The sequence below is a fragment of the Lichenostomus cassidix genome, chromosome 5 (assembly GCF_008360975.1).
Source record: "Lichenostomus cassidix isolate B80296 chromosome 5, HeHo_3.0, whole genome shotgun sequence".
Classification (NCBI taxonomy): domain Eukaryota; kingdom Metazoa; phylum Chordata; class Aves; order Passeriformes; family Meliphagidae; genus Lichenostomus; species Lichenostomus cassidix.
Window position 1 is genome coordinate 9,865,047 of NC_139486.1, and position 9,920 is coordinate 9,874,966.

Genomic DNA, 9,920 nt, shown 5'->3' on the forward strand with positions numbered 1-9,920 from the left:
TCAATGTCATTGTCAATGCTAATATCCAAATTTAGCTGAGCAGGATCCTGCAAATGGGATGTGTCTCTACTAAAAAATAGTTGTGAATTCATTGCATTAGACAGTGAAAGATTTACTTACCTGAAGATACTATCAACAAGAAACATTTATAAGAAAATTTTTTTGAAGTGTGGTTTTCATTTCCTCTTTCAGGATGCTGTAAAGCTGTTATCTTCATTGCCAGCTAAAGGTGTGTCAAGAATCAGATTGTCATGAGGGTAAAGGTGTTCTTCCTGGAGTCCGTTAATTTGATATGCTTATTCATTGAATGGTATGTGAGATTTTTGTTCAAACTTGTTTTCATTACCTTTATTACCACACAGGGAAACTAGAGCTGAACTTATTCGTACTAAGTAACTCCAGCTGAGTGTATTTCAGAGCAGAAAAGCAGCAGGACTGGGTGCAGGTGGCTGGCAGCAGCTTTCTGAGTAAGAATGCATTCCCTGCCACCTTCTGCTGGGAACATGGGGTGGGGGCTATCTCCTTGAACTGGTGGGCTACACTAAGCCCAGGCAGAGATGCCTGAATTGGTGCTTAAGAGAGTCAGAAAATATTCTCATTGTGGGGTTGGACTGGAAAATCTGAGTCAGGTAATATCCAGCAGCTTTTCCATGTGGGATGGGGTGTGCAGCAGCTTGGGGAGCTGAATAAGGGAGGATGTTGCTGGGGTGACTGACCTCCCTGCAGTGCTGGGGGAGGCATGTGAAGCAGCATGTGTGGGTATTGCACGTACAGTCACTTGAGCTGTTTGTAGCTCGTTGCTTCACTGCTCATGTGCTGGGAAGTAGCTCTTTTCTTTCTCTTCACTGTGGCATAATTTTATAGAAGTGGGGGCATGTGCAAAAAGAGATAGCAGGAGTGGGTTTGGCATCCTTATCAAAATGTGAAGTAAAAGACCAAGAGGTCACACCCATCACACTTGTCTGGCTCTCTCCAAAAGTTTATGAAGTTTGGGATCAGCAAAAGGAATGAAAGTTTGAGTTCTGAAGGCTGATTCAGCTCTGCAGGCCAGAGCAATATCAGCTAGGTCACGAGAGGGCCGAGTTCCTCTCCCTGAGGAGACGTGACAGATCAGTGAGCTGTGGAAAAACTTGCTGTCTCCAAAGGCACTGTTACTGCTCAGCAGCTGGAGCTGAGCAGCTGGTAACAGGCTGGAGGTCTAGAGGAGGTGGATCCAGCTCTCCAGCCTATTATGCATGTTAACTCTGACATTCAGATCATAAAAGAATTGCTTGCAACAGTATTACTTCCATTTATTGACATGTTTTCCCCTCCCATATTCATTATGGCTATGAGTAATAAAATCAGGATTTCTTTTTCTGCATCAGCAAGCAGGCTCAGAAGAGCTGTGATGATATACCCAAATATTGGTCTTAGAGCATAGGAGCAAGGTAGTGGTGAGGGACAGGAGCAGAGCCTGGGAAATGGGAAGTGTGGGGACCTGAGTTCACCAGGATTGTGTCACACAGTACTTATCACTGAGGGAAAAGTTTCCCTGAGAGGCCAGGCCTTGTGTAAGAGACATAACCAAGTAGCAATGGGCAAATACTGGATATCCACAACTTCTCCCCGACAATAGCAGAAATTACTAGGATGAAGTTTTGCTTTCTGTTGCAGTTTCTCTATGTGTCAATGAAGTGAGAACCTCCTAGAATGCAGCTAACTGGACTTCTCTAGATGCTCTAGGGCTGACACATGAATGGAGAGTACCTCCTGGGGTGTTAGTCTGAAACCTCTCAGTCTGAGGGGACTGTTGTTTCTCGCCAGTCTGAGACACCTGTGAGACCATGGGATATAACCTCTCATTTTTCCTCTTGTTTTATGAACTACTTCCCTGTCCCAACTTTGTTTTTATTTGTTCTTCACAACCCTTGATGATTATGCATGTGTTAAGTTGTGTGGTTTTAAGTACAACATCCTTTGGCTTTCAAAATTATCCCAGAAGCACACCAATGGACAGATCTCTGCTGTCTTTGAAGCCTGCTTGTGGCCTTCTCCAAAGAATTCCATGTGCAGGTTATGTTTTGTGGTAGGTGAGGAGCAGACTTTTCACTGACATCTATGGAAGCTCAGTTTGAGGTCAAAGGGAATCATGAAGTTGGCCAGTTCTAGTATTATCTTACTGCTTGAAAGCAACATGTAAACCCAAGATCTTAAAGCCAAACAATATGAAATATTCTTTTAAGTACTAAAGCACTTACCTAACCTAATGTTCTCAGATCCAAGAAGTTTCCTTCCTCCTGCAAAATACTTTTTCCTTTTCAACATGGACCCTGTTGCCACACGTAGAAGTGTGCCCTTGTACTGAGAAGATTGATTTGCTCATGATTTTTTGAATCCAGATGTGAAAGCCAAGCAGAAGCATGTTCACTAGCCATGTTCAGCAGCAACATCCACGGCAGCAGTGTATCTTCACCCTCTTGTCATAGTTCTGCCTCTGTTGTCTTTCTCTCCAAGTGGTGAAAGTTTTTTTTTCCCCTTAGGTCTGTTTGAAGGAGGTTGGTGTTGGAGGTCTGACCTGCAGCAAAGCTGTGATTTGATAGCTTCAACAGTGTGAAACCCTCTTGAGAACTTTGCTACCCGTGGTACCAGCCTTACATGATGATAATTTTGTCCTCTCTAGTCATATCTGGACCAAGTTATTCCTGAGAGCTTTCCTGATTTTGGTTTCTTCTTGCATTAGAGATACTACATATCTAGTAGTAATCAGCCAGGAGTTCAAACCTGACAGGAATGTGCTAAATCTTCATCAAAGGAAGGGCTTGTATTCAAGCATGGTCTGCATCCCTGTCCTGGTATTTTTTTCTTGAGGAGTGGTTGTAGCTGAGGCTGATGACACCTTTGCTGTGATATTCTGGTGGAGGGGGCATCTGTCCCTGAGGCTGCCCTGGCACCCTCCCCTGGTATTTGAGCGAGGGAGGTGTGCATTTCTGTGGTCACTCTGATATGGACAGGGAGGAGGGATTCATGTCAGAGATTTCTGGCTGGGGGCAGCTGTCCCTGACATGCCCACAGTGGGCAGCAGACATCACTTGCTGAAAGGGAGGTCTGCTTGACCTCACAGCCCTGGTAGCCAGCTATCCCTGGACTTTCAGCCAGGCATCTTCATAGCCTGGGAAAAGTCACCTTCCCTCATGGATTGGAGGGAGCAATATTGGCCCTGTGTTTGATGCTACTTGCAGTCTAATAAACATCCTCAGCATCTGGCATGTGGTGACTTGGGGAGGAGCAACAGGTGCTGGAGGGAAGGGTGTAGCTTTTTCCTTTTCACTTGAAGGAAACTGGACATGTTTTTGCTAGTGTGGAAGTCCAGTCATCTCAGCACAACTCATCCCAGAGGAGTGGGAACTCACACTTTGTGCTATTCCATAACTTTTGGGAAAGAGAGGGTGTCACAGCACTGGGCTTGGGGTTCAGAGCAGATCTGGAAGAGCTTGGCTGGGACTCTTGTGGGGGATTCCCAGCTGCCTGTAGCACAGATGTTCTGAAAAACACTGCTGGAGACAATTCAGGGATACTCTGACAGAAAAGCACCATTATTTTTAGCACCCCATTTTTAAGATACTCCAGCACCCCGTAGTCCTTTCTTTACACCAGCTTACTCTTGTTTCTTTCTATAAGACTGCTTCTCTGTTTAAAACTTCCTAATGCCTTTGAAGTTCAGCATGAAGACACAAGCACCAGCACTCTGTAAAGCCTGACAAACACATGTTTCTGCTTCCAAGATGCAAGCTGTTTTTCTTACAGTGCCACTGCATTAAATAGGGGTCTCTAAGCTGGGGACACTTTTTATTTGTATGCCCTCAGAGTCTGGCATAGCCAGGGGCTGAGGGAAGGCAAATGGGACCTGCCTCACCAGTTAAGCTACAAGAAATGGTGCAAGGAGCCACATCCGAAGCAGCATCAGGCACCTGTTCACTCTGCAATGTGGCTCAGTGCTCCAGATGTGATAGCACAGCTGTGCTGCACAGCAAATGGCTGGGTGTCCTGACAGACCTGCTCTGTCAGCTGAGCCCTGGAGCTGCCAAAACCACCCAGTGGCAGCCATGGCAGCAGCTCCCATGGTGTGGGAGGAATGTGTCCATTGGTATTTAAGAGCTGCGGCTGGGACATGCCTGTCCTCACCAGTGCTCAGCTGGTGGATCCTTTCAGGTCACCCACAGCTGTGCCCAGGCTGGCACAGGGATTGTGTGCAAGGGATGAGAGGCCTAATTTTAGATCAGGGAATGGAACACAGGAAAGGTCACTGGATGGGACCAAATCCCATCTGGCCCTCATGATGGCAGCAGCATCGTGTTTAGACCTGGTGGAGCTAATCAGGACATCTTTTCAGTGCAGTTTTTCCTCAGCCCAGGCACCTTCCCTGCCCAGGGCTCTCTCCCTTGGGACATCTCTTTTTGCCCAGCAGGAAAGGCTGTCCATTAACTCCCCATCACAGGGTGATGGAAAGTACCCGGGAAACTGCAAAAGCAGTACTTCTGTTTGAGGTCTTGAGAGTGAGACACCAAGAAGTTCTTCTGCTTTGAACTTCCTTGTGGGTCCTCAAGGTTTGCCCCTTCCTCATCCTGGCCTCTCTCCTGTTGCATGATGCTCATGTGCCCAAGTAAAGTTGGGCTTGATGAGTGGCACAGAGGGAAGTTTCCAGGGGAAATCCAAGTAGCCATGAAAACAGCCTGTGTTTCAAACTTTCTGACTCAGTAAGGAGCTCATTGCTTTTCTTTCACTCTTGAAATCAACAGAGTTGTTGCTGCCAAATTTACTGCCAGTAGAGAACAGCTCTTCATTCCTTTGTAAACATGGGTATATTTCTGAATGAGATTTACAGTTCTCCTGAGCACTGAAATTCCCACTGATCTGGCAATGAAATATTCCTTGTCTCAAAAAAAATCTGAGGAATCTTGTTGAATCTTCGGGACAATAACCCCTTTTTTTTTTTTGCCTCCTGTGCCTTGGCACAGCCTGCACCATAGGGCTGGATAACTGGGTATAAGTTGTACATATTTCTTCTCCTGGGATTTTCCCAATAACACAGTGGCCAGACATGGATCCTTCCTAAACCATTTCCTAAATGGATGGCTTTGTCATAATTATTTTGAACATCACCTTCAGAGAAATGAGGAAAATATCTAAATTAAGTAAATATGAGTGTGGGATATGAAATCCATGACATGCCTATGTAAAGTCAATAATTTGGGTGCAGTATGTAAAGATAAGCCCTGTGTGTGTGTGTTTTTAATTCCTCCAGGCTTCTCCCCACCTGCATCAGGAAGAAGCTGCTTCACTCAAAAGAGGTTGAAAGGGCAGTTACATATGTATTTTTCAACTGAAGAAAAAATATTCCTTTGAGAGTTCTGTTTGGTACATCCCATGCAAGCATTTTCCCAGAAATACAGCTGTAACAGCAACAATGCAATTCATTTTTCTTGCTGTGACTAAAACAATAGCATCTAAATCCACACATAAAGGCTGAGGGTCAACTGATTGTGGAGACATAGCAGTTGTTATTTGCAATGGTTTGTGAATAACTCTGGGAAAGGCAACAACGTTGCTGTGAGTTGTCATGCCTGTCTGCAGGCGGTTTTTGTAACTCAAGATTTTCTCCTGCTTTGAATGTTTAATAGAACAAAATTAGACATCCATTCAAGCATTCCTTCCCTGTTGCAAGGCAAAGAAATCCTCTTTTTTTTAAATGAATTCACTTAGGAGACACAACCTTGAGCTGTCTCAGTATTTAATCACTTGCAAAAGGCATATTGGTGGAAATGAGAAATCCCAGACCCAAGTGTCAGGGCCAAAAGCAGAGGAAATGGTTTGTTCAAGTTTAGCCTCCTCCCTGCAGGCAGTGCTGAAATGTCACATGTGGAATTCCATGATGGGGTAGTGGCAGGGGCTCCCTTGCCAAGGTGTATCCCTGCCTCCACTACAATGCTGAGTGTGGCTGTGCCAAGGGCATGCCCAGACTGGGAGGGTGCTGCAGCTTCTCTGAGGTCCTGGACAGTGCTGCAAGTTCAGGATCCTCTCAAGGGTGGCTTTTTTCCTTGCACAGAACAGTTAGGTTAAAATTTAAATCACAGCTTGGTAGAATCCCATGTATATACTTTTTCTTTTGCTGGGGCTGAATTCAGTTTTATGCTGTCTGGTACTGAAGAAAGGAGCAAAAATCATATGGTTAATAAAAAAGGGAAAAAATACCTGTTTTTTCAGATAAAACAGAGTTGGATTTGAAATGGGATGTCACAAGTCTGAGATACTGAGGGTTCAGGACCAGAGCTGTGTGGGTGTCGCTTTTCCTGGGGCTGTCATCTCCTGATGGCAGAGGTAGATGGATGGGTGGGCTGCAGACTAGGTCAGGGGCAGGGGATGAATGAAATGAGCAGCACAAACTGTTTCTCAGTGCTTCATCTCCCTGCACTCCACCATCTTCCCTTTGTCTCTGTGCAACCAGAGACACAGTTCAGATCCAGAGGAAGGACTCCTGAGCCAGCATGATGTGTCATCTGTCCTTCAGCAGCCACAAGCAATGGTGCTTCCAAATAAATGCTCCTTCCTGAGCTTGCTGGGAGAACATCTTACCATGGACAAATCCAGCCTGGCCTTTGGGCTGTGTTTTCTCTCCTCATCTGCTCACAGACAGAGCTCACATCATCCTGAGGAATGGTCTTTGTATCAGAGAGTGACTAACCACTGCTTAGCAAGGACAGGCACAGGGTGGATTCAGCCTTGAGATCACTGAGAGAAAGAGGCACCGTGGGCTTTAGCTGGTGCTGTGGAGGCTCAAGGCCCGTTTGTTTAAAGGGCTCTTGAGATGAAAGCATGAGTAATTCATTCCTGCGCTGTAGCTGGGGCTGTGAGGGGAAGATGACGGTCCACGAGTGTGTGACGTGCTTTTGGAGACAAAAGGCACCAGATTTTGGCCTTGTGCTTCCTAATGAATCCCTGATGATTAATTCCATGACTGCCTCTTACCCATTCAATGAGCTTCTATTCATAATACAGTTCTTTCAGGAAATATTTTTTCCCCAAGTTTTGGAAAAAAGTATTGAAAAGTTGTGAGCTCCCTCACTCAGGAAATAATCCCCAGTGTTTTCTGCTTTGCTCAAGGTGCTGGACTTTTGTGATTAGTTTGATTTTCCCTTCATTGCAGTTCTAGGATTACCCGTGATGTGCTTCACCAGGAAGTGCTGCTGGATATGAGCCACCTGGTCTAGTGGAAGGTGTCCCTGTTCATGGCAGGTGAGTTGGAACTAGCTGATCTCTGGCAACCATTCTGTGATTCTGTAAGAGCCCCTGATGGTAGGAATGACACTCTGTCCTCAGCAGTCCAGCCCTGTCAGCACAGTGATTTTGCTGCTGACTTGGATCTGCTTACTGCAGTAGAAGCTTCTCTATGCCTAACTCCCACAGAAAATGGAGAGGAGCACATTCCTTCCCTTTTGCAGCCATTTTTTTACCAACTGAAAGACAATTATCACATCTGTGCTCTGTGCCTCCCCTGGGAATACTTCCTTAGTCCATAAACAGCAAAAAATTGAAGGATTGAAGGCACTCTTCTGCACTGACCAATGTTAAGTAAAGCTCTATTTCTCTGTGGATCCAGTTTGTGAAATAATTCCTGTTTTCTGGGTTTTCTTCTAATTTCCAGCCTCTCTCTGCCAGCTGCAGTTTGCCATCCCCTTCCCAGGGGCTGAGTGCAGATGGGGGATGTCTTGACAAGCTTGTAACCACCCTTTCTGCCTTCTGGCTTTTTCTGCACTTGGGTAACACTGTTCACACAAAAGCACTTCTGTCTCACCTGATGCCAGTCTTCCCACAGTCCTTGGAACCATGGCATAATCCTGCATCCCCTGATGAAGCCATGGCATGTCCCCAGTCCCACACTCATTGTGGAGCTCAGGCTACTTGTGCTGCCAGGCACGATTTCCTGCCTGGCCAAACATAAACTATGCCTGATTAGATGTCTTGGGACTTAAGTGCTCACCTTTAATCTGCTGTTCACTCTTTCTGCCTCATTTAACAAGAGCTACCATCTCTGTGCAGATTGTGGGAAAGCCTTACACTGGCGTTTCAAGACTTTCAGGTAGTAAGAAGATGGCAAAAATACTATAACAGCTTTTTCCCAGAGTTTCTCTGCCTTACATATTGCTTCTTTTCTGGGAAAATGTATTCTAATGGTGTGATATGAATTTACAAATACAAATTGAGAGTACTTCATTGGGAAAGTATTAGAGGCTATTTGCAGTGCTCTGTGTGACAGTGATGGAGGCAGGGAGGCAACATTCACATGCTCAGTGTCCTCAAGCTGGGACTAGAGAAATTTCTTGTAGTTCTTTGAAAGTTAATCCACTTTTGCTGCCCAATAATGTACATCTGCATTCACCTTTTCCCAATACTGTCTTTTTATTATAATAATGATAGCAAATAGTTAAAATCAGTGCTCCAGCAACCTGACTGATCTCTTGCTCAGGTTTAATGGGGGAGGTGGGTCAATGCCACTAGTAATGTCATGATGTCATTAGCAGTATTACATAAAATTGTCCTCAAGGGATGGAAAAGCACAGTGATGTTCTGCAGGGCACTCCTGTATCTGCTCAGTGCCAGAGAATCAAAATGACTGGCTTTAGGGCAGTAAATCCAACCACAACAACAAGGTTTCATGGAGGAAGATGTAAAATACAGAAGATAAATGTTTGCTAAACACCAGTGCTTGGGAGCAGTGTGATATATAACTACCAAAGCAGTTAAACCTAAAACTAATACAACTTTACTTTTCAGCCATCCCTGAGACAATAATGCCCTGGTACCTCTTTTTGTCCCAGCTGTGTGTGCTGGGTGGTGTCAGGCCACATCACCCAGCCTGTAAAATGGATGCAATGCATCAATCTGCTTCTCACTGATCATCCTTAATATTTTAAACAAATTAAGAGCTCATTTCTGAAAGATACCACATGACAGGGACCCAAACATAATAGTTGTGCTGCACTAAAAAGCTTTTCTGGGGAATATTTTAACTGATTGATTATGATCCCCAGCTGAGGGACAGCCTCCTGGGCATTTACTGCAATATTTTAACTCAGTACTCTTCCTTTCTTGCTTTGAGTGAGCCTGTTTCCATATCTTCCTTCCATGGAAGGACAACTTCCCAGAAAAAAATTGCTGAAATAGTGGCACCCAATGGCTGGTCTCAGATGGCAAACGCCAGCTCATGAGCTGCCCTCACTGACCCTTTGCTCTTCACCCCAAACCAGAAACAAACAGCATTGTGAAACATCAGAGACCTCTGAAACAAAAAAAAATTTTCACCACCCACAGAACACTCTCAGCTGTGTCAGATCTGCCTCCTCCCGCCTCCCAAATGCAGCATTCACTCATGAGAAGCTAAATCTGGAGAGCTTGGCTTTTCCATTTAGTTGGACACTTCTGAAACAGCTTTATTCACCAGAGATGCATCTTCACGTTGTAGCTTGGGCCCTCTAGGGCAAAAGTGAGAAGTGTGTCCTGGAGGGAATATAACTCTGTGCTGGGATAAAAATAGGGATCATGGTGTTTTTCTTCACAGAAAAACAACAAGCAGAAGGAAATAACAGGGTAATAATTGAGCTTCTTGGCACTTTCTTACAAGAGCAGCATATTCCACATTCAAAAGCCCTGGGAGGCCTTTCTTCTCTTTTTTGGAATGTGAAATATGGCTGTAATGAACACTGGGACTTCCACAGAAGACAGCTGGACAGCAGCAGCTCATTTTGGAAAGCATATTCCTTCATTCTTCCTTGCTCAGCTGGCTCCAGGGTCTGCTCTGCAGCCCAGACCAAGCAACCCCCCTGCTCCTTACCCATCATGCAGCCCCCTCTGCATTTGTACAGCTGTTGGGGCAGGACTGAACC